The 23854-nt window shown below is 42.7% G+C and overlaps 1 protein-coding gene and 1 non-coding gene across 9 annotated transcripts in view; one reads left to right on the plus strand and one right to left on the minus strand.

Moving 5' to 3' along the window:
* The window catches only part of ERC2 (ELKS/RAB6-interacting/CAST family member 2), a 1007143-nt gene that overhangs the window by 935226 nt on the left and 48063 nt on the right, over positions 1 to 23854 (plus strand). The gene's annotated exons all lie outside the window — the stretch shown is intronic.
* LOC122737485 lies at positions 8952 to 9058 on the minus strand. The gene has a single exon (XR_006354319.1). It is a non-coding gene; the product is annotated as a U6 spliceosomal RNA (small nuclear RNA).

Here is a 23854-nt window from a genome sequence, read left to right on the forward strand (position 1 = left end):
TTAGCTGATTCCAAATTGTTGTCTATAACAGGTGTGCTCCAACAACATACCCACTTTCCCATCTTCCCATGTCCCCTCCAATGAGAACTGGGCTCAATTTCGTCATTATTGTCTTTTCCAGTTAGCCAGCTAACACCTCAGAGGTGATATAGTTTACATTTATTTTGTTATCTGTGACTTTGAGCCCATTTTCATGTGGTTACTTATAGACTGGAATTCTTTAGAAAATTGTCATTTCCTATCCCTGATCCATATGTCTATTGGGGAATGACCTTTGGTGTTATAGATATGTGTTAGTTCCCTGTTTAGTCTAAATTTTGAAATTAATTAGTATGTCAATACTAATGAGATATTTAGTTGTTCATTACTAGCCCTCTTCTACCAGACCCTGGCTAACCAAATGACAAAAAGATTCATTTGGAAATGGGCTAAACTAGAAGACTGCTGAGACCCTTCCCAACTAAGAGGTTCTATGAGGCAAATCAAGCTCCTGGAATGCAAGAATTGGGCCTTATTTCAACCTTGCATTTCTCCCATTGTCTGGTCCCGTGCCTCTTCACACTAGACAGTTAATCAACATTTATTGTCATTTTCCTGTCCCTCGCGTATTTGTCTCATTAGCAAATCTCCAAAACCCATTTTCTAGATGAGCTTTCTAGTCTCCAAGAAATCTAGGAAATTCTAGATTAAAAACAAAACAAAACTTTTTTCTAGCTTTTAAATAACTTGGATGGAGGACCCATGTGTTTCTCTTCCCCCTTTCAACATGTACACCACTTTCCAAAGGTTCCATGACCGCAATATTATAAGGGTTCCTTCCACTGATATAACTTGCACCCAATCCTTCTTATCCTGAATAACTCATGTCCACATCTGGATGAAAATCCCCCATATTCTTTTCCCCAATGCACTAAAGGCCTCTTTCTAGCTGCTTTATTATTGTTGCTGTTGTTGTTATTGTTATTATTGATTAATAATAATAATCATAATAATCATTTTCTGGGTACCAGGATAATATTTAGGATCTGAACCCAGAATTACAAATACCATTATTATATTGATAGTTCATATGGTCATATTTTCCATCAATCCTTTAGCATATATTTGCAAGGAAACATAGAATGGGTATTCCTTCAATTCATTGGCCATTAAGCAGATGCCTATTATATAGACAGGGCTGCACTCAGTGCCAAGGACATGAAGGCAGAATGGGTAGAGTGCTGGCACTCTCTATCTCCTCAAGAAACTTAGATTCTACTGGGGACAGATGGCACAGATGCAAAATATGTAGAATTCATGTGAAATAGTGGCAAGATGGAGGGAGGAGGGGGATCAAGAAAGGTCTTGTGTAAGAAGTAGCACCTGGTCCCTACCTTAAAAGAATCTGGGGCAGGGGCAGCTAGGTAGTGCAGTGGATAGAGCACTGGCCCTGGAGTCGGGAGTACCTGAGTTCAAATCCGGCCTCAGACACTTAACACTTACTAGCTGTGTGACCCTGGGCAAGTCACTTAACCCCAATTGCCTCACTAAAAAAAAAAAAAAAAAGAAGAAGAAGAAGCTGGGGCTTTGAGGTGCTCCCTGCTAATTACAGCAATGGGGTTCTCTGTGTTTAAATGCTCATTCAGATTTCTGCAGCACAACCCTCTAAATTTGCCCTCCAGTGATAGCCCTTCAGCACATGCATTCATTTTGGCATCTGAGGTTAATTTTCTAGCTCTACTCTGGTCCACCAGTGAATGTTTATTTGGTATTCGTGTGTTTCTTTGACCTTCTATGCAAGGTTGATGGATGGGTTTCTAAGCATCTTTAAATGAATTACAATATCTGCCAAAATTCTATTTTTGCAATATTTCTGCCAAATGGGACGACAGTGGACGGTTACTTTCCACATTCCATTGGAATGTGTGTGTTCATAAAATTTTACGCCTGTCAGTTGATAATTTGCCAACATTCAGTTGCTATCACATCACCATCATTTTTTACATAAAATAAATTAAAATGCAGGTATTAACATCAGCAAAGATGTCTTCAGATAGCTAGCTCACATTTGGGGAAGGCTTTGCTTGAAAAGAATGACCCCCATAAAAAAAGGCACAGCTGGAAAGAAATGTGTGAGGTCAGGGCGAGAGCAGGAGCAGGCTTTTTAAGCCTGGCTTCATTCTCTGTCAGATTTTTACCTGTAAGTGGAGGGAAAACTAAACCCAGACTGTGTATGACCCCAAATCTAAAGGGTGGAGTGGGAGCTTTTCCTGGAGTCTGGGGAGCATGTCTGATCTTGACTCTCAACTCAATCCAACTCAACAATTGTTTACCAAGGCCTCACTATATGCAAAGCACTGTGGAAACTGTCCAGAGGAAAAAGTGGAGTAAGACATATCTTCTGAGCTCTGAGAGATTCAAGGTAATGAGAGAGAAGATGGAATTGTTCATTACATCAGTAAGAGGGATAGTATGGTAAGGGCTAAAGATCTTACACCACCAAACAGTCCAAGACTTTAGTAGTCTGGGAACCCCCTATTTTCATTTCTCTGAAAGTCACTCCAAAGCTCCAATGAATGTGTAATCTCATCAATAAAGCTGTGCTCTCTGCTGCTGTAGGTAGCAACTGCTCCATGACTTCCATCAAATGAACCTTTGACTATGTCCTTCCATAAATTCATCACAGGAAGTCCAACTAACAGGACAGGGACCTTCCTTGCATTCTCATCAAATTGCATGGATGGAGAATGGAGGCTGACCATTGGTTGGACATCTCTTGGTAGGTACATAATGGCCCATCATTCGTTCCCATTATGCATTTCCCTGATGACACATTTCTTTCCACTTCCATTCAATGCCTCATTTGTAACATATTGTTATCTGATCATATCTACCATTCATGTACCTTTTGGAAAAAGAAAAGCACTGAAAAGAAAACAAAAGTGTACTCAGGAAAATCACTTTTCAGAATAATACTTCAATTTTTAAAAGTTCTTTTAACGTGTTTTTTTTCACAGTCATTTCCTACTATATACTCCTCACACTTCTTGGTATTCAAGAAAAATAGTTAAGTGAAATCAATGATCTCTAAAAGTATATTAAATATTTCCTGCCCAACATTTTTATGTCAACATTTAGAGGGGCAAAATGTATTTCATTATCAATTGTCCATGCCCAAAAAGTGGTCATTAAAATGAATCACAGTCAACTGTCTTTTAGCATTATGGTCCTTTATTTATATTGTTCTCCTGGTTTTTCTTTCTCAAGTCTGTGTCAGTTCATACATATATATATATATATATATATATATATACTTCTCTGACTGTTTTGTAATCATCATTTCTTTTTATGTAATAATATCCCATTATACTCTCAACCATAGTTTATCATTCAGTCATTCCCCCAGCTGATGGGTACTGACTTGAGTTCCAGTTTTTTGCTACCTCAAAAATGACCACTATGAAAATATCTTATCAATGGGATCTTTCTTCTATCTTTGACCTGCTTGGGTATATGCTCAGGGGAGGTATCACTGACTGGGTTACAGAACAGGAACAGATTAGAACAAACATTTATATTAAAAAGAAAAGGTGAATTTTTCTAAGTAGGAAGACTCACACATAACTATATCCAAATCATTCTTTTTAGTCCTAAGAGATGAAACTGGGTTGGCTTTTGGCCACTGATCCAATGCTGCCAATTTTCCAGGTTCTCAATCTTAAGTGCTTAGTCTCTCCCAAGGAAAAATACTCCAGAAAGGACTTTGCTTTAGTCTGTTTAGGAAAGAATGTTTAGTTTTCATAACAAAGGGACTTGGGGAATGCTGAGAACTAACACATCTCTTGAGAGGAAGTGATATGTGCTATATTAGTAGTTTTCTATTTGGTTATCTCCCCTCCAATAGCATAGAATTCATAATATTTCAGAGTTGGAGGGGATATCTGAAGCAAAATAGTTATGGACAAAGGACCCTATATACATATACCTGGAAGATAATCAACCTTTGCTTAAAAATATCAGGTGGAATCCACCATCTTCTAAGGTGGGGGGCTGTTATTCCATTTTGGTCTAGTTCTAATTATGAGCAAATCTTTCTCCACATCAAGTGTGTTTGCCTCTTTGCAACTTCCAGTGCTCCTAGTTCTGTCCTTTTGGACTGTAAATAATTACTTCTTATTTGAGGTTTTGCAAATAGGAACTATCTAATCCTCTTCCAGTTAGTGGCCCTTCAAATTACCTAAGAACAGTAATATTCCAGCTAAGTCTTCTCTTCTCTAGGTTAAATATTCCCATTTCCTTCAACTGATCATGCTATGGCAAGAGACCAAGGCCCTCTATCAGCCTCTAGATGCCTTCTAACTTATCAATTCCCTTCCTAAATTGTGGCTCCCAAACTGAAAGAAACACTCCAGATGTTGTCTGACCCAACAACAGTTCCATAAGACCATCACTTCCTTAGTTCTGGACATTGTCTCTTTTAATATGACATAAGATCATATTAGCTTTTTATGGAAGAAATCTCACACTGTTGACTCATATTAACTTGCCAACTAAAGTCTCCAAATCTTTTCCAGATAAATTTCTATCTAGCCATGCATCTCCCACTTTGTACTTGTGATGTTAATTCTTTGAAACCAAGAGTGTGTCTTGAGATGCATTCCTATTAAATTTCAGCTTTTTCAATTCAGCCCAATATATTATCCTGTGACAATCTTTTTGAACCCATCAGTAGCCCAAGCCACTAAAGCTGTCAGAAAAATGATAGACTTTGTTTGCTAAGCACACTCCTTGGTATATAGGTCAAATCCCATGCAGCTAACAGAAATGTATGGATAACAGAAAGATTTATAGATTTGAGCCAATGGTCTACTTTGGTGAAGAAATTGTACGTTCTATAGAAACTGAATCTTGATACAAAAGCTTTTGTAATTGTCCCCTGAAATTCATGCTCGTGCTCAGATTTTTAACGAAATAGGCATTGTGGCAAACCCTTGGCATTTGGAGTTAGAGGCTCTGGGATGCCAGAACCCTGGCTCTGATACTCACTATCTCTCCTCAGTATGAACTTGGACAACTTATGTCCCCCCCTCCAGACATCTAGTTTTTCAAGTATAAAATAAAGGGACTGGACAAGGATGATTGATTTACAAAGTTCCCCAGAGCTCCAAAGATTCAGGCTGAGATTGTCTGCGCAGAAAGTTTAGCCAGAAGAATGCAGTAGTATTACCCACTGTCAATGTGGGGGTCATTGTAAAGACTCAAGAACCATCCACTCTCAAGAAGAGAGTAACGGCAACACAACAATAAATCAACATTTAACCAGCACCTACTATGTGCCAAACACTGTACTAAGGACTGGGGCTACCAAAAATATATACAAACAATCACAATAATTGACCTTGGGACAGCATTGTATATCAATCTTATCCCACTGGAACCTCACAAGAGCCCTGTGACTCAGGTACAATAATTACCTTCATTTTAACAGATGAGAAAATTGATGGTCAGAAAGAATGAATGATTTTTCCCAGGGCCACACTGCCTATAAGTGTATGAGGTGAGAAGAATAGAGGAAAAAGCATTTATGAAGTGCTTACTATATACCTTGTACCATACTAAGCTTTGAGGATCCATACACGATCTATAAGACAGTGCTGTTTTCCCCCTGTCAAGGAGTTCCCATCCTGAGTGCCCAGCTCTTTCTCACTCAAGGCTAATACTCTATTTATTACATGAACTACTAGGGAAGCAGGAGTCCCAAGCATAAAACAGCTAGCATTTATATAGCACTTTAAGGTTTGCAAAGTATGTTATACGTTACACATAACTCATCTAATGCTCACAACCCTCGGAGAGAGGTACTATTATCATTCCCATTTTACAAATGAGGATATTTAGGCAGATAGAGGTTAAGTGACTGGTCCAGAGTCACACATCTAGTAAGTGTTAGAGGCAGGATTTGAACTCAGGTCTTCCTGACTTGGTCCAATGTTCTATCTACTATGCCACCAAACAGGCTAATTTTTCAGAAACTCACCTCTAGCAAGAGTGACTGCTAAATCTCCTAACTTTTCTGGAGAGGGCCCTGGGAAGTTTGCATTACATTTCTTGGCCCTTGGGGGCTTTGGGAAAATTCCTCCCTAGCTTGAGCTGTAATTTCTCAATCTATAAAATAGAGATAACACTACTTACCCACTACCTTCTTCCCAAGGATGAGAAAGAATGAGATAATGTCTGTGTAGACCTTGGGGGTCCATAAGAGATAGGATTTCAATTGATAAAAGGTGATGTTATTCCCTGTTCCCCTAGAAACCAATTACTCAGTGTAAGAAATGGTCTTGCTTGAGGAAAAATTGAATAGACCTCAGTTCTGGGTCAGGCCCTTGTTAGTTCGGAAGGATTAGAAAGAAATTAATCTCCTTTTTTGTCATCTCCAGTGGAGAGAGGAAGGCTACAACAAGCAGGATTTTGATAGATAGGCAATAGCCACTGCCTTTTATGAACCTCAGGCCCTCTCTGGGTGGAAGGTTTTCCATGATATATGGAGTTGTAGGATTTCCAAGTGTGGTTATCACAGGCCTTCTGAAAAACAGAGCTCCTGCTACCTGGTATGTACACTCTTCTCTGTCTTTTTTTCCCTTCCCATGTTACTTAGTAGTGGTGGCATACACACACACACACACACACACACACACACACACACATATATATATATATATATATATATACACACACCCACAAATATATACACATACCAAAAACACACACATGAGAGTGTACGTGCATAGGTGTGCACAAACTGCATAATGTTACTAGACTGATGGGCTCTTGTTGTTGGGTACTAGCAACTTGTCTGTCAAGTAGATGATGTAGTGTGACTTGCAAATTGAAATGTGGTTGGACAGAAGTTGCACTTGTAAGTGAATGCCTTCTTAATAGAACCCTATAAAATCCAGAAGATGAAGTGGCTGATTTCAGTGATCTTGCAGGTTCTTCCTAGTTCTAGATCTATGAACCTCTGACCTTTCTGTACAGTAGAATAGAAATATACTAGTCTGTGAATTAGAGGATCGTTGGATCAAGCATGAACACCTACGAGGGACATTAGAGGCTATTGTAATTCAATTCCTTTACCTTACAGTTGAAGAAACTGAGGCCTGGAAAGATCAAATGACACTTCCAAAATCACACAGGTGGTAAAGCAAAGCTAGGATTCGATCTTCTGGCCTTTTACCTCTAAGTGATTTTTGAGAGAATTACAGATGTTTAACCAGGAGAAGGGAAGACTGGGGAGAGGGGAGAAATGTCAATCAATCAACAAGTATTTATTGAATAGCTAATAAGACAAAAATGAAATATTTCCTCCCCTCAAGGAGCTTAGATGCTGTTAGGGTAGGATGAAAGATGGATTTGAAAGGCTGTCATCTAGATGAGTTATTGAGCTTGTTCTTTGGTTCCAGAGGGTAGAACCAGGGCCAATGAGTAGGAGACATGAGTCTTTTTAGGTTTGATGGAAGGCAAAACTTTCTAAGGATCAGATCTATCTAGAAGTGAATTGGGTTGCACCACAGCATGGAGGGCTCTAAGGGCTAGATGACCAATTATCCTATATGGGGAAACTGAGGAAAAGGAGAGATTTAGAGGGGCAATGATAATTGGCTTAAGTATTTGAAGGCCTGACCTATGCAAGAGGGAATAGACTTATTTTTCTTGATCCCAGAAGACAGAATTAGGAGTGATGACTAGAAGTTGCAAAGAGGAAGATCTAGGTTTGATGTAAGAAAGGTAGATGAATAAATGGATGAAAGAACATGTAATAAACATTTATACTATGTGCCAAGAACTGAGCTTTGAGTGGGGCTATAAAGACAAGAGAAAATCTCTGCCCTCAAGTAGCTTACATTCTAATAGCTTAGGGACAGTATATGAACAGATAGAAATTAAAGCTATCCCCAAAGTTCGGGGGGAGGTCTTCAAAGACTGGATGACCACTTCTCACGTTTGTTGTAGTGAGATTTCATATTCAGATATAATTTGACTAAATGGCTTCTGGGGTTTCTTCCACCTCTGATAGTCTCTGAAGCAGATGATAACTTGGAGGTGTGATTATTTTCAGCTATTGGCCCTTCCAAATTTCGGACTCTGCAACTCCAAATCCAGTGATTATTTCACTTTCCCCTCCACTACCATAAGGCCAGAATTAGAATTATAACCCATCATATAACTGCTAGCATTGAAGATGGTGGTTGTGATGGTAACATTGATGGTGGTGATGACAATGGCAATGGTAGGGGTGATGGAGAGGATGGTGGTGATGGTGATGACAACGATGATGGCAATGACTTTTTATGGCATTTGAAGCATACAAAGTACCTTCTTAACAACCCCATGAGGTAGAGTAGACCCATATGACCTCAGGCGAGTTATAGAGCATCTCAGAATTTCAGTTCCATCATTGGTAATAATGGTGATAATACTACTCAAAGACAGCTTCGTCTGAGAGTAATTGTGAAGAAAGCCCTTACACAATGGATCTATAAATGTAAGCTGTAATTATGATGACATCAGTCCTTCAAGAATCTATAATTTCGTTGAGTCTGGGCATTCCTTCCTCCAGTACCACGTACATGTCCTCTAGGTCTGGGCAGACAGTTTTAATAGCTCCTGGGACCCAGAAATTCACCTCCCCGAAGCTAACCAGTGAAATGAACTGTGTGATAATTATTTCTATTATATTATCTTCCTTAACAAGTTGAATGTGGATTCTTCTATTCACCCCCAGTCATTTTTCCACTAAGTAAAACGATGGGCTCTTCAACATACCTGGGCAGAAACTTCTAGCCCCTAACCCATCTTCCTTGCTCTGGTGTTCCTGCCAAGAGGCATTTGACAGGGTGGATCCTGGCACATTTTATAAATTCTTTTTTTTCTGATAAAAGTATTTTTTTTCCAGTTGCATGTAAAAATAGTTAAAAATTTTGGAACGCTTCATGAATTTGCGTGTCATCCTTGTGCAGGGGCCATATTAATCTTCTCTGTATCGTTCCAATTTTAGTATATGTGCTGCCGAAGCGAGCACATTTTATAAATTCTTTATAGATTCATTGGAATCTTACCATTGAGGGGGAACTTCACAATCAGGCTGACCAACACCATGTTTATGCAAAGGAATAAAATGAGACTTAAAGAGACAATGACTAGCCCTAGTGTAAATGTCTAGTTCATGGAAATAGGCTTTACATCTTCTGGCCTCCCACTCCTGTCCTCTTTCTATCATTCATTGGGACTTTTTATCAAGTCATAGAATAGGGGCAGCTAGGTGGCGCAGTGGATAGAGCACCAGCCCTGAAGTCAGGAGGACCTGAGTTCAAATATGGTCTCGGGCACTTAACACTTACTAGCTGTGTGACCTTAGGCAAGTCACTTAACCCCAATTACCTCTCCTAAAAAAAAAAAATCATAAAATAATCAAGTCCTAGAACTGCAGGGGTCCCTTAAGGCATCTAGTCTGACAGACTTCGCACCAGGAAGGTATGAATTGGCATGTTCAAGGTCAAAGTAGTGACTGGTGGGCAGCATGGTATCTTGTTCCAAATAATCTAGATTAGCTTCACTGAGGAGGTAACTTAGGTAAATTGCTCTTTAGGTTATTGAGTCAAAATTCAATCTCCTTCTAGACAAATTAGCTCCATTTTCCTCCACCACCAAAGACTCCATCACTTTTGCTGGTTTACCACCCAAATGATGTTCCATCCAATTGTTTATTATGTGCCAGGCATGGTGCCTTACTCAGCGGGCACAAAGAAAACCCTCCACATCCCTGTCCTTCAAGAGCTGACATTATTTTGAGAGGTCAATAATAAATACATAGAAAAATCAAATGTAAAATTTGTGGAGAATTGTTTGTGGTTAGGGCACTTGCTCATGGTGGGGAATTGGCAAAAGCCTTGTGTAGGAAGAAGCCCTTGATCTGAGTCCTGACATAAACTAAGGATACTAAGTCTAAAGCAGAGAGAAAGGACATCCTCAGCATGGGGCATGGTCTTTGTGAGCCACAGAGAAGAGGGATAGAATAAAAAACCATACAGTTTGACTGAAAAATAGAGTGGGCAAAAGAAAATAAAGTACCATGGAGCAATGTTGCCAATGGCTTTGGAAGCCATCCAAACATCTGTGCATTTTACCATTGAGTCAGAATGCTGATATTAGAGTTTCCCAAGCAGAATAACCATCAGTGCAGGCAGGGATTGAGGGGCAGATGAAAATACGTGGGTGGCTATAATTCCTGAAGAAATAGCTGAGAAGACAATTCCTTTTAATAGTGGGTCATCTTCATAAGTGTATGATCTCATTGTCTTTCATATAAATTATGATGACTGGAGGTCCAGCACAATAGCAACATGTCAGAGTGTGGAAAGCAATGGATGTGAAACCAGGAGTCGGGTGTGACTTTGGATAAACCATTTTCTTTTGGGGACCTCAGTTTGATCCTCTGTAGAATAAGCAATGGTCTTCTGCTTTTATGCTCTAATATATTTTAGCTGAAGAAGTTGTCCATCTGTGGCTACCTTTGAACAAATTAAATAGAGACAGGCCCTTGCCTCAAGGGAAGAGAGAAGGATAAGCAAAATCTTTCCCAAGAAAGAGAAGTCAGTAGGGAGAAGAATGGCTATTGTCCAGAGAAATGAGTGAGATGAGAGAGTGAGTTGTGTTTGACTGACTCCAGGACAGCTGGATGAGGTGAAGGGTGTTAACAGGCAAAACATGCCTCTTGGGTATGATAAGAGTCCGGCTCCTCTGATGAGCTGTGTCCTGGCAAGTCCAAAGAGGAGGTTTTCTGTGTCTGCTTTGTTCCTCCCTAGATGCCCTGCCTTTCTAGCCACCTCTTATAGACAATGGTATAGGAATAATTGACATCGTTTTTCAAACAAAAATGCTAATTTCCCACTCAAAACCATGTCCTCTTTTGGACATTCTTGTCTGAGTCACCCTTTCTGCAGGATAGAAGAATAATGATGGATCAAAAGTTTGGCAAAGACACTGCTGTCTACCCCCAATACATAACTTATTCCATATTTCTGAGATCCACTATGGATCTCAGAGGAGAATTTGGCCCATTATATGGAATGCAATGCATATTAAAAACATACACTAAACATGTAAACTCTCAGACAGTTGCATCGCATAGCAATGCAAAACATAATATTATTTAAAATCTGGGCCAAAGGTTGAAAACATAGAAACTGCTCAGGAACTGTTACAATGCCAAGGGGGGAAATGGAGTGATATGATTCACATCAGACTGGCGAGAAGAGCTGCTCCCTACAGAGGGTTTTGTTTGGTTGGACGATCATTTTTACTTTAAAGCAGGACTGTTTTTAAGGAGGAAATGAGTTATTGAACATTAATTCAGTCTATATCTTTGCTATCTTGCAGTACCTGTTTTCTTCATCTTCTGAATCAGTAATAATGGCCCCCAGATGTTTGTAACTTTGCTTTGAGATCTCTCTGCTAGGTGAATAGAAAGAATTGAGAGTGAACACTATTCTTAGGGGTTTACGAATGTCTATCCCATACCCTCTGTTTCCTCTAGACTCCAATGCCCTTCTCATTTCTGCCACCAAACGGATTAAACACATGGTCCATTGTCTCCATCTTGGAGCAGAGTTGAGCTTTGATAGGGAGCTGGTCCACTTAAGCAGAAGTGAAAAGGCAAGCCCAAGTGGACGAAGGGTTCCTTTCTAGAGAGAGGCCCCAGTAAGCCAACATCAGACTTGTTGAGGGACATGGGATGCTTTTTAGGTCAAGGCCTGGTTTTGATACCAAGGAAAGTCTATGAAAAAAATATCAGCTTTGGGGTCAGACAAGACAGGTTTGTCCTCTGGTGTCTTTGAGCAGATAGCTCAACTTTTCTAGGCTTTGGCTTCCTGAGAGGGATTGGATAAGGTGAATGCCAAAGCCCCTTCCAGCTCCAAATGGATGATCCCGTGTTAGAAATGAGGTCTCATTCAACACCATGAAGAGCTAGCTCCTATGTATTCCCAAAGAAGAAAAGGAGGGGGGAAAGGATTGGTTAGCCTATGGTTCAGCGGGACTGCTATATGTTTCTGATCTGTGGTGCTTCAATAGTGACGGGTTGTTCTGGTACTTTCTCCTTAATTCTTGTCTTTGAGCCGAGAGTCCAGGTTTTCGCTCATCTGCATTTCAAATTCTGTACTTCTATTTGCATCATCAAAACCTATGTGATTCCAAGTGAGTTGTAGAGTCCTAGAATCCAGTCTGATAAAGCATAACTGGATATGTCCTATAGAACAAGCTGCATCATCTACTCCTCAATGCAACACATTTTCTGAATCTGAGACCCAAGGAAGTGCGCACCCCTGCTTTTCTGCCAACTTCTTATTCTATTCTCTAATGGTTGGAAGGAGATGAATTATAGACTGTCAGAGCTGGATGGGACCTTAGCCCTCATCTAACCCATACTGTGGGTACAGTAAATAGAGTGGAGGGTCCCGGAGTCAGGAATACTCATCTTCATGAGTTCAAATCCAGCCTCAGACACTTACTAGCTATGTGACCCTGGGCAAGTCATTTAACCCTATTTGCCTCAGTTCTCTCATGTATAAAATGAGCTGGAGAAGGAAATGGCCAACCTCTCCAGTGTCTCTGCCCAGAAAACCCCAAATGGGGTCAGGAAGAGTCAGACTCAACTGAAAATGACTGAACAACCACCCATACTGTCATGGGTGGCAGGAGCAAAGGTACTACTGAAGACTCCACAGCCTATCCATCAGCCCCAGATGATGGGAGAAATGCCCAATCTCATTCCTGCAGATGCTGGGAAGTGAGAGGAGCTGGTAGCACACGCTTGAGGGGGCTAGCGGAGATGTGATCTTAGGAGGAAGGGGGAGTGGCTGAGCACGAAGCCCCTGCTCTGCCAGGATGAAATGTCTGTTTCCGAGGGAGGACATCATCTCCTGGTGAGGAATGCAGAATGCCCTCCTGTTCTGTGCATTCTTGGCACCCCTCCCTCGTTATTAGATTCATGTCCTCTGTGTGGTACAAAGTGATGCGGTGGGATTTTTTGAAGGAGGAGGAAAGACTTCCACGAGGCTTAGAGCTCTGTTTGGCTTGAATTGTGGAAAAGGTCTCTAGCTCTCTGGGCCACCCTCTCTCCCTGCACTTCTCACTTTTCTCTCCTTACTACTTCAGCTCTTCCCATGAGGCTTAGCTGCAGGACAGCAGAGGGTTAGGGAGAAAGCCCAAAGCCAAGAGACAGTGGCCAAAATCGAATACTAACTTGCCCTTTATCGTACCTTCCTGGGGTCTCCCTCCCCAACCCGAGCCTCTCTGTCTCATGGCTCAGGTTCCTTATCCACATTCATCAGGTCCCTGCTCCATCTAGTTTTCAGGGTTAGCAGGTACATTTAGCATAGATTCCCAGAGCTGGAACTGACAATCTAGTCCAGCCCATACGCAAAAGGACTCTTCACTATAAAATAATCAACAAATGGTTGTCCAGCCTCTGCACAGAGACTTCCAAGGAGGGAGAAACCACTGCCCCTTGAAACACCCCATTCTACCATGGGCTAGCCTCAGTGTTAGGGAGTTTTCCTGACATTCGTGAGCTCCTGGCTGGGAAAATGCTTTGAAAAGTGTAAAAACATTTGAATTATTAGTTAAAGGATTTAAAGTTTAGCTTCAGACTGTCAACCAACAAGGTTGTATTAGATGCCTACGATTTGGTGTCTCATTCTATGTCAGATAAACAGCAAGTGCTCAATTCAGGTAATGATAATAATACTATTAATAATGATTACAATGACAGCTAAAATTCATACAGCGCTTTTCCTGCTACCTCACAACAACCCTGTGCTATTAATTAATAACTCCATTTTATAAATGAGGAAACCGAATCTCAGAGACTTTGGGTGACTTGCCCAGGGTTGTGGAAGCTATTAAGTGTCTGAGGAAGGATTAGGCATCTACTACTTGGTCCTTGACAACACTATAAATAATAGCGGCTTCATTAAGCCAACCAAAAATTAATTCTCCCCCTCCTTCTCCCCCTCCTTCTCCTTCTCCTTCTCCCTCTCCTTCTCCTTCTCCCTCTCCTTCTCCTTCTCCTCCTTCTCCTTCTCCTTCTCCTTCTCCTTCTCCCCCTCCTTCTCCTTCTCCCCCTCCTTCTCCCCCTCCTTCTCCTTCTCCTTCTCCTTCTCCTTCTCCTTCTCCTTCTCCTTCTCCTTCTCCTTCTCCTCCTTCTCCTTCTCCTTCTCCTTCTCCTTCCCCTCTCCCTCCCCCTCCTCTTCCTCCTTCTCCTTCTCCACCTCTTCCTCCTCCTTCTTTATCATCATCACCCCAACACCATTTATATAGCACTTCTTTCAGGTGGTTTCATAATAATCCTGTGGAATAGATGCTATGATGATCCTCATTTTATGGATGAAGAAACCAAGGCTCAGAGAGATCTCTTCATACAAGCCAACAAGTATCTGAATCAGGATTTGAACTCAGGTCATCCTGGCTCCAAAACAGCCCTCTATCCATCCCATCACTTTACTGACTCTCCGTTATTAAGTGCTTACTATGTGCAGAAACTGTGCAAAGATCTGGGGTTACAGGGAAAGGCCAGCAATGATCACTGCTGTCAGGAAGCATACTTGGTACTGGAGGACAGAAGCCCTGTATTTAGACAGATCAAGTCTGTGTAATAGGAGGAAGGAGGAGGTGCATCAGGACAGGTGGGTGGTTGGGTATGGCCAGAATCCAAGGGCCTTCAAGGATGGAGGTTGTGTTTCACTTCACCAGAGAAATCCAGGAGGTTTCGGGGCACCTAAATGGTTCTAAATTCTTTCTTTCAAAGGGAGGTCCTTTGTTTTCTTGTGAATCCCTCCACTCCCAGTGAAATAGCCTCTTATGAAGCATCCACACGCTTATGTCTGGCTATGCCTCTGGACGTTACTCTGTGGTCAATCTGGGATCCTTGGACTTGGCACAGCCCTTTTCTGGCATTTGTCAACATCGGAAACACGCTGGGCTCCCCGGTCTAGTGGCCTTTTTAAATTAAAATTCTAATGCTCTCAAGCTGCAGCTGATAGGGTTTCTACACTTGTTTAGACAATGAAAACACATTTCTGGCATGGTTTGAATTAAATGAGAATTTCCAGTTTTTCATAAACATTTACAGTAGTTATAGATGCATATTTGAAAGGTTTAAGGTTTGGGTTTTTAATTAGAAACAACTGGGCTTTACGATCCTGATAGCATTGAAGGCTCTTGTATTATTGCTTCCATTGTTGTGATTGTCATTATTATTATTCCCATCATTCATTTTTCTCTGCTGATTCTTCTGATGCACACAGTTGAGGCACCCTTGAGATGCCTGGGTATGGTGGAATAAAGCTACTGAGAGAGAAACCAGGTGCTGAGCAGCTAAGGAAGCATTCTCTGGTCAATGCTAGTTGTGTGGCACATATTCAGAGAAGGGCCTGATGGTAACAAGGTGGCCTATGAGTGGGCTGGGTTTGTCAAGAGGACAAAATATGCTAGGGGAGGGGTGGGGGGTGGAGAGAAGCTGCTGCCTGCTACTTCCTCAGACAGATTAGTGAAGGGTTGATGTCAAGGTTTGTTCCATTTGGCTAGGACTTATAGCTTTGTCTGTTTCAAGCCAAGGAGGTATCTGATCTTATTGTTGGGATGGCCTGGGAAAGGAAGGAAAGAAGGAAGGAAGAAAGGAAGGAAGGAAGGAGGGAGAGGGAGAGAGGGAAGGAAGGAAGGGAAGGAGGGAGGGAGGGAGGGAAGGAAGGAGGAAAGGAGGGAAGGAAGGAAGGAGGGAAGGAAGGAAGGAAGGAAGGAAGGAAGGAAGGAAGGAAGGAAGGAAGGAAGGAAGGAAGGAAGGAAGGAAGGAAGGAAGGAAGGAAGGAAGGAAGGAAGGAAGGAAGGAAGGAAGGAAGGAGAGGGAGAGAGGGAGGGAAGGAGGAAAGGAGGGAGGGAGGGAGGAAACAAGCTTGCTGTGTACCTAACACTGCTAAAACCTAGAGATAACATATGCAAGCAAAAATGAAAAGTATTCTCTGTGTTCATCCTAACAGGAGAAGATAAAACACAAAAGAGCTGATAAGAGGTAAGGCAGGGGGCTGTACAGGTGAAGAAAGTTACCTGGTGTGGGGGAAGGATTTTGAAATGAGGGGGAGGGCTAAGAACTGGGCTGAGAGGGGAATGGAGGGTTAGGGTTAACCTAGGTCCCTTCACAAAATGGAGGTTTCAGGAGGAACTCGCCAGTGGGAGAAGGATTCAGCCTTTATGGAAGGACGTCCAAGGGTGAGAAGGCCTCAGAGGGGGCTGGATGATTTGGGATGAGCAGGTCCCAGATGCTAAGGGAAGTTCTAGGATGAAAGAGAGCGTTTTGGAAATCTGGGAGCCACGCACAGAACAGGGAGGCGGATGAAGAGCATGTTTGAAACATGCAGGTGCTGCTTGGTTGTGTGCTAAATGAGGTTCTTAGGCCTTTCATCAACTCTTCAGAATCCTGGAATTCCCAAGTCTCTGAGCTGGAAGAGACCCCAGAGGTCATTTATCTCAGTCCCCATTCAAGTAAGACGCCTTCTAAACCCTACTCAACAAACAGCCCTGGTGTCATTGCTTAAAGCCCACTAGTGAGAGCAGCCTACTATCAAAAACAGAATTTGTTTGCAAACATTCAAGCATTCTAGAAATGCCAATTAGTGTTATTTTTATTTTCATTATTAGGTCCCAAGGCACCTCATTCTCCTTTGGGATAGATTACCAGAAAGTGTTATGTCTTATTTAGTTTTTGTTTTTTGTGGGGCAATGAGGGTTAAACGACTTGCCCAGAGTCACACAGCTAGTAAGTGTCAAGTGTCTGAGGCCGGATTTGAACTCTGGTCCTCCTGAATCCAGGACCCGTGCTTTATCCACTGTGCCAACTAGCTGCACCCCGCCCCCAGGAAGTGTTTCTTGACGGCAAGCAGAAATCTCAGTCTGCAACTTCTTCCCACTCTTTCCAGTGCCCCTCCCCCCACATACAGATACACACTCTGAGGCCAAGCAAAGAGAAGTGAATCCTTTTTCCCTGGGCTAGCCCTTCGTGTGAGTAGTAGATTCTGTCTGTCTGGTCTCCCCCATTCGAATGTGAGCTTTTGAATTAAGAGCAGGGATGGTGATTTTTCTAAGGGTTCTTATCCTCAGCACTTAACAAAAGGCTTTGCATTATAGTAAGCCCTTAATCAATGCCTTTTTTATTAAAAAAAATCACTTCATTCATACCTAAATTACTGGTACCAGAGCTGCCTCTAATCTGCCTGGGAAAAAGAGAGTGTCCTGTTTGGTTTAAATGGGCACATGGGACTGCGCATAGTAGGCCCACCGCAGCCATACTGCCTCCACTATTACATTAACAGTATTAGTAATTATGATTTATAAGTTTGAGAGACAACATGACAAAGTGGAGAAATAGCTGGTCTTCCAGGGAGGGAAGAAGGCCCGCCCACCCACCTCTGACCCATTCTGGCTGTATAACCCTGGGCAAGACACATAAACTCTTAGTGACCCAGGCAACTTTCCAAGACTCTAAATCGCAGAATACATGCACGTCAATCAGGACTTGGTAGAAGGAGATTGCTCAGCAGGAGTTCCCAGTGAAGTCATAGGTTCCATCAAAGATGTGTGTGTGTGTATATAGTATATACACACATATGTATATGTGTATGTGCACATTTGTATGTGTTCACACATATATGCATGTATGTGCATGTATATGTATCTCTGTGTTTATATACCTATGCATATGCATAAATACACACATGCATATGTACACACAAAGGTGATTATCATAGCTTTTTTTTTCATTGGCTTCCTATGATACCCCTTTATATTGTGGGCATTTTCTGAGATCTCCAAGTCTAATCAGCAGGACAACAAACTTTGACGAGTTTTGGCAAAAGTTGGAAAGAAAAAATTGTGGGTTTGAGCAGGACTAATGACCTCAGCTAAAGATGAGCCTAGCTCATTGTGGAAGTTCATCCATAGAAGGCTGGCCACCAGTGATGGATTTTTTTCAGCTACAACCCATAAATAATGGAGGTGCTAAAAACCTCATCAATGGATTGTCCAATGTCATCAATCAATGGGAATCAAAAGTCAAAGGAGCAAAGTGAAATATCAGATATGTGACTTTTATAGAAGCATTTGCATAGAAACCCAGGTTATGTTATGCATGTTAACTTCTGAGTTCCTCGTTCATTCACTCATTCATCTGGACCTGTGATTTCCTGAACTTGGGGAGTTATTTCTTATATGGAAATTCTCTCCACTGAGACAGAAGAACCACTCCCCTGTGCTTGACAGTCTTCAAGAGTGGCCAGAGTATTGATTTGCCAAGGGTCACAGCCAGTATGGATCAGAGGCAGTATGGACACCCAGATCTTCCAGACTCCAAGCCTGGCTCTCAATCTAATATGCCGGACTGCCTCTCCTTATGTCAACCCATCCTAAATTACATGATCCTTTTTCCCAACAAGGTTGGGGGTGGGGGAAATCACATATTTCAACAGTTCCAACTCAATGGAATAAAAATAGCCAGGTGTGCAATTAAAATATTCCTGAAGTAAGACTGTGTATTCGAAGCAAGTGAGCTTAGCTTACAAACCAGGAAACACTGATTTGCTTGATAAATTCTCTGTTCCTCTCCCCAAATCCATCTGGGCAGCAACCATGCATGGAAATTGAGAAAATATTAATGAGGAGCTTAGTGTATGTATATATGTATAGAGACATGCATTTATGTGTGTGCATACATGCACACAGAGACAAACATACATGTATGCATGTGCATACGTATGTACACATATGTGTCTGTGTGTGCATGCATGTGCAGAGACATGTGTATTATACACATGCATATATGTGTGTATGTATGTAATATGAATTACTGGGTTTCATCACTAAGAGGAAAAATTCATGCCATCTCCCTTTGAGCGTTTCAAAACTTATTTTGTCTGTAATGGAAACAATATAATTATCCGCCTTGAGTTACCAAATTTTCATCTCATCTGGGAATAAGGTCTAAAACTGTGATTTCATTGATTTGGAAAAGTTCCCCTATCAATGAAGGTAGGCAGCTTTTCTGCCATTTATAGTCCCATAGTCTACTTGAGGAAAAGAGGAGATAAGTGACATGGCCAGGGTACCTCAGTCATTCTATGATGGGGCAGAATGTAGACCCGGGTTTTCCCGTTCCCTAGGCTGCCTGTCGATTCACTCGTAATTCTTGAATGTTTGCCACCTTTTCCTGCGGGTTTGCAGGCTGGGGTGTCAGGGACTGCTTGTTCCTTGCCATTTTAATAGAAGATACAAAGTTATGTAAGAAACTTTTCCACATAAAGCATTTTTTTCCTTTCCAAGATTCACTGCCCCTTGTTTACCCAGCTTGTAAATACAGTAGATTAAATAGACTCCTTTCTCTTATGGAGAGGAGAAGCAGGAATCTCCAAGTGAGGAGAGGGAGGGCAGGGAAAGGGAGAACCCAGGCCAAGGGACAACAACAGAAACAATGTAGGGCGCTGGAAAAAATGAAGGTGACTGCCCGCCTCTGGGGCACTGTCTGGGCACGGGGTGCCCCGGGGTCAGATATTTATGGCAGAGTTGCTGGAGCGTGGAAGTGACTGACCATGAAGACCATGTAAATGGTTGGGCAAAAAGCCCTCCCCTTCTCTGCTGTTCAGCCTGGGCCTCTGGCTAGGAGAGCGTGCCCCCTGCCATCCGAAAAGAAACTCTGTGCCCTCTCTTTTCTCCAAGATACCGCCTTCCTGAAAGCTCCCAGTAGAATGGCACCAGCTCTCACTCACCTTCTGGGGCTGCTTCCACGCTTACAAAGCAAGTACACTATTATTATCACCATTTTACAGGTTGAAACACTGAAACCCAGTGAGTAAATCCCAGTAAGTCAAAGGCAAGGCCAGGTGTAGAATCACAGACATAATGGAGCCCACCCACCTGAGCGTGGTTCCCTCAAATCACCCTGGCCCTGGTCAGGGGGGACATTGGAGCTCCTCAAACACTACTGGGGAGGCCAATGCAAGTGCTGGGTCCCTTGGGGAGGAGCTCCTTAAAGCCTATAAGCTACTAAAGGAGGAGAAGGGCTTGCATAGTTCTCTCAATGTGCTGCCCTCAGCCAAAAGCCCTGCTCACCCTGCCTAAGTTATGACTCTGATGGAGCCTGGGTCTCCTAATTCCCATGTCCAGGGAGACCTGAGGGTAACACAGTTAATAAAGTGACAACGGTCTTCAGAGAAGGTTCAGTTCTAGTTTGTCTGATTTCTGAAAATATGCTTCTGCTATAAACAGAAGAGACCTAGGACGAGCTGTCAGGTGATTGGATCATGGATCTAGAGCCGTCTGGATCCAGATCTAGACTGAAGCTCTCTGGTCCAATCCCTCATATTTACAAGTGAGGAAACTGAGGCACAGGGAGATTAAGTGTCAAGGTCATCCAGAGAATCTTAGAGCAAGAGAAAGGGTCTCAGAGACCAGATGGTCCAGCCCCCTTGGCTTACAGAAGAGGAAATTAGACAGGTTCTGTTTTTATGAGGGTAATTGAAACGATGGCAGCCTGGAGGAGGAGAAGGAGGAGGAGGAGGAAGAGGAGGAGGAGGATGAAGGGGAAAAGGATGAAGCGGGGAGGAGGAGGAGAAAGAAGAGGAGGACGTGTAGGGGAGCAGGAGGATGAAGGGGGGAGGAGGAAGAGGAGGAAGTAGTTTCATATCCTTTATTAATTCCCTGCATGACCTAAGGCAAGTCACCTATAATCTCTGGGCCTCGGTTTCTTTATCTGTGGAATGCTAACAACAGCACAATTTCCATAGCAATTCTCATGAGGTAGGTTATGTAAAGTTATCCCCCTTTTATAGATGGGGAAACAAGCTCAGAAGAGATTGTATAATTCCCCCATTGTGGGGCCACAAGGACAGTGAGAACTAGAATTTAAGTCCTGGCCTCATGACTCCGTGGGGAGAAAACGGTGTTCAGGAGGACCAGCACCTCCGGGGTGAGGGCTGCTCATCCACCTTTGGTGTCCACCTCATTCACCGAACTCTCGCCTGTGGCTCCAAGAAGTTTTAGCTTGTGTAACAGCTATGCCCTGGTAAATCTTCACAGACGGGCTAAATCAGGTGGAAGGAACAGACAGGCCTCAAGTCCTTTGGCGAGTTAGTGGGGTATCTACCTCAAGAATGTGAACACTTCCCCCGGTGGAATGGGTGGTCAAGAGCAATTTGTTCTGATGACCATGAAGGTGGCTGAAGCAGGCACTGTGGAGGGCTTAGAGTTTGGTCAGACATTGAAAATGACCAGGTCATCCGCTGCATCCTGGGCTATTGCCAGTAGTCCTGACTTTTGTATTGCCACTGGACTTCAGTGACTCAGGAAAAGAGAGTGAGGCCAATCCACGGGCAATTTAAGATGTCACTCATTCATGATGTCATTGGTCCTCTTAGGAAATGAAGGATGAACAGCACCCTTAGCTGCTCAACCTGCAGCTTCAGTCTGTTGCCAGTTTCAGTACCAAGAAGTTACAGAGATACTTTATGCACATGAGGTTTTATTCTAGTTACATGTATTTCTACATTATTTTACAAGCTGTTAGACGATTTCAGGGGCCTGAGAGTTTGTTCTTCTATCACAGATTTCTCCTTGGTACCTTGAGTTGGAGTCATCCCTCACAGTGCTGCAAGAGCTCTATTTGGGTGATGAGATCAATAATTTGGACTTGTTTGTGTAGTACTTGGATACCTTTGGATGAGAGCAACTAGGCAGCACGGCAGATAGAACTCTGGACCAAGGCTCAGAAAGACCAGAGTTCAAATCCTGCCTCAGACACATACTTGCTATGTGACACTGGTCCCTACAGATACTGAACTCCTATGTACCTCAGTTTCTTCATCTATAAAATTGGAATAATAGCAGTACCTATCTCCCAGGGTTGTTGATAAGATTAGATAAAATGTGTGTAATGCTTTTCAAACCTTAAAGCACACATAATATAAATATTAGTTGTTTTTTGTTATTATTAATTATTCAACCAATACCTTCTTTTCCTATGATACCCAATTTTCCCACTTAGATGTGACTCAAGAAGATGTAAATGGTGACCAGCTGGCCTTTCAAGTCATGGTGGAGTTAATTTAAAAGGAAAACAAACTTTCTATTATTATTATTGTTATGATGATAATTAATTGTCATTATCATTACTACTTTTAGAGAAGAATTAGCAGGAAGAGACATAACTGAACCCCAAGCCTTCTAACTTGGGAGGGGGTATGGAATTGTGGAAAGAGTATTATCTTTGACATCATACAACTGAGAGTTCAAAGCTCATTTCCTAAACTCTCTGTGGGACCTCATCTTGCAGAAACTTTGCATCTGTCCCCGCCCCTAACACAGCTACTAGCCTATAGTAGGGCCTTAACAGATGTTTATCCTTATGGCTGATGTGTGCTTGATAGAAATATCACTTAGCCCCCTTGGGACTCAGTTTCCCCATCTTGATAATGAGGGGTTAGCACTTGGCACGTCATACCTGTGGGCAGCACCTAGAATAGACACCTAAGGAGCTGTGGCACTTGAACAGATCTCTTGACTTCCCTGGGCCTCAGTTTCCTCAGCTGTAAAGTGAAGGGGGTTGGACTGGGGATGGGCTCTGAGGTCCTCTCTAGCTCTATATCTCTGACCCCAAGGCTAGGTTTCTTTCCCAGTTATAACCTTCCCAACTCCACCCCAGTTCATGCCCCTTGGAAAAGCTTGGCCTCAGTTTCCCAGCTCCACCTAAGGAAGTAGCAGTTGTGTTCCAGCCAAAATCTGGGAGGTGCTCCCCGGCCAGAGCTTTGTCCCCGTGGGGGGTTGGGGCTGGGGGCAGCGTTCATCTTCATGGTTTCCAAAAGGCAGCGGCTGGAGCAACAATGGGGCGTTTTATGAGAAAGAAGACCTCAAAATGGTTTTCATTAAATCTGACTTGATGGAAGTGAAACGGAAACATCCATGAGAAGAATGGCCGCATTTCAAAGCCCCCTGGAGCAGCGATAAGCTATAAAAACAAATGACCCAGCAACAGAACAGAAAAGGAGACTTGGGAAACATGTCCAGGCCTGCAAACCCGGCCGGCCGAGCGAGGAGTGGCCCCTTCTCCGTGCCTCGACTGTGGTTCTGCTGGCTCCTTCTCACCCGGCAAAAGGCCAGCCTTGGTCCAGCTCTCCGAGGGGAGTGGGCTGCAGGCCTCAAAGCCCCAAGATGAAACAAGCTAGGCCAGGAGCAGATCCAAGAAGCAAGCTATCTCCTAGGGATAAACTGGGGCAGATGGGCATTGCCTCTGTCCTAGGCTGGCCTTTTCATATTTAAATGTTACAAGACACTAAACGCAACTTCGAATCTGAGGGAGACACCTTGGTATAGGAGAAAGAACCTGATCCCATAGCCAGAGAAACAGGGTTCAAATCCCACCTTGGAGATTTATTGGCTATTTATGGGCAAGTGACTTCACCTGCCTCAGTTTGCTTATCTGTAAAATATGACACTTAAGTTCCAAGGTCCCTTCAAGTTCTAGGTTCTGATGCTAATCTCAGAATGCTAAGACTTTAGAGTCAGAAGCAATTTTTAAAGCCACCTAATCTGGTCATCTCCAGCACCAATTGTGAGTTTAAGTTTATAGGGTCAGTCTTCTCACACTTCTCATCCATTCATTCAAATACTTTTGGGGGGGGCAGGGCAATGAGGGTTAAGTCACTTGCCCAGGGTCACACAGCTAGTAAGTTTCAAGTGTCTGAGTCCAGATTTGAACTCAGGTCCTCCTGAATCCAGGGCTGGA

The sequence above is a fragment of the Dromiciops gliroides genome, chromosome 1, assembly GCF_019393635.1.
Source record: "Dromiciops gliroides isolate mDroGli1 chromosome 1, mDroGli1.pri, whole genome shotgun sequence".
In the NCBI taxonomy this organism is placed as follows: Eukaryota; Metazoa; Chordata; class Mammalia; order Microbiotheria; family Microbiotheriidae; genus Dromiciops; species Dromiciops gliroides.